Source organism: Gossypium hirsutum, chromosome A11 (genome assembly GCF_007990345.1).
Source record: "Gossypium hirsutum isolate 1008001.06 chromosome A11, Gossypium_hirsutum_v2.1, whole genome shotgun sequence".
Classification (NCBI taxonomy): domain Eukaryota; kingdom Viridiplantae; phylum Streptophyta; class Magnoliopsida; order Malvales; family Malvaceae; genus Gossypium; species Gossypium hirsutum.
The window spans coordinates 20,945,011-20,946,852 of NC_053434.1; the positions used below are offsets into that span (position 1 = coordinate 20,945,011).

The 1,842-nt window shown below is 26.5% G+C and overlaps 1 long non-coding RNA gene across 2 annotated transcripts; it reads right to left on the minus strand.

Annotated features, from left to right (window-relative positions):
- Window positions 1–223: 223 nt before the first annotated feature.
- LOC107892981 (uncharacterized) lies at window positions 224–1,199 on the minus strand. 2 transcript variants are annotated; one of them, XR_001682684.2, is made up of 2 exons: window positions 919–1,199; window positions 224–659 (listed from the first exon to the last, which is right to left on the minus strand). It is a non-coding gene; the product is annotated as an uncharacterized lncRNA (long non-coding RNA). The 2 variants fall into 2 exon arrangements; XR_005904916.1 differs by having other exon boundaries at window positions 224–808.
- Window positions 1,200–1,842: the final 643 nt, after the last annotated feature.

Here is a 1,842-nt window from a genome sequence, read left to right on the forward strand (position 1 = left end):
TGATAAATAAATAAAGTAAGACAAATGTATGGTGCATATGGTGACATGTGTGATACTAATATACATACATTTATAAAATACATGTATATTTACTTATTATATAAGTATATTATTAAATTATATATATTATTAAGTGAAATATATTTATATAATATATAGAAAAAAAAGAAAAAAAAAGAAGACAAGTGTAATAATATATATGTATACAAATGTAAAATAGATATTGGATATTAAATAGATATTTTATTATAGTTATTATTGTTATATTATATTTTATATGTAGCAGCCCAAATTTGATCGGGCTAAAATTGGATAAATAAATAGTCCATTACAGTCCAGTTTACAAAGGCCCAAATACCAAAACCCAACACCCGGTTACAACCCAATTAGCCTAAACCTTTGGCCCAAAATTTACCCAACCTAAATGAGGCCCAATGCCTAAACAGAATTTGGAAACCCTAGGTTTCCAGATGCTTCGCGCCGTAATCACCCCAGCAGTCACGCCCCTTCAACTTCTGTCGTTCCATCTGCCCCAATCGACGCCATGATTCCCGGCTTCGAATCTGGCCGTAGTTGAAGCCGAAGGAAAGCAGATCAGGGCCAGCAGCGTCACCATCAGGGCCTGATCATCTGGATTCGCTGATTTCCGTGCGAGACATCTGCAAAATAAAAAAAACACAACAAAAAAATAAAGGCAAAATATGGAAAGAAATCAAAGGATTTCTTTCCCAAACTGTAAATCACTTACAAAGGGTTATAAAAACTCGTCTTTTTCTGATTTGTAACACACATTTTTCGAGGAGAAAAACTGATATATAATAAAACACAGTGATTTATCGAAGAACAGAGGTAATATTAATTTTATTTTTTTATATATAACATGCAAATATCATTAAAATAGATGAGGATAGATTTTACCATTAAATTTCTTCAGGGTTTTGAGACGTTTCGAACTCTAACCGCCGTACGTGGTGGCGTTGATGATGGCGCGTGGGCGCCCAATGATCGGAGCGTGGCCGGACAGAGGCCATAGCCCAGAGGGCCTCTCCATTTCTCCCTTTCAGAGAATTCTCTGAGAATTCCCAGCGCTTTTTTTATCCGTTCTGGAAAGCGGTGTCGTTTTGGGATAAGGTTTAACTGCCCTATGAGTCCTTTGATTCTAATGCGTTTATCAAATAAGCCAAATTTTTCTTTTTAAATTTTTTTAATTAGCCCAAAGTTTTAACTACTTTCAATTTTAGTCCCATTATATTTAAAAATTTATTTATTTTAAACTTTATTATTTTATATTTTATATACTGGAAATCCATTTATTTTATTATATATTATGGCATACATATTATTTATATTTTCTTAATAATTTTTTTTAAAATTATAAATATAATAAAATTATTTTATTATGTATTATTATATTATTTTATATGATATATATATTGTTTATATTTTATTAATTAAATATTTTTAAAAAAATGATAATTATATAAATAAATAATTTTTTTATGTTATTATATTATTATATGTTTTCTATAAATTTTATAAACATTATATTATTCTATTTTATATTACATTTATATACATGTCATCATGTATAGTTTTAAAATTTTATAAATAATTATTAAACATTATTTTTATATATATTACATATTTAAAGGTCATTTATTACTACATTATTTTATTATTTTTATATTTTATGTGTTATTTTATTAATAAGTATTATGTTATTTTTATTATTTGTTTTCATATTATTTTGTTATATATTATATTCATTTCTTATAATATTTTTAAATTTGTGTACTATATACATTTTATTATATTTAATTTATATTTTACCATATCTCCTTA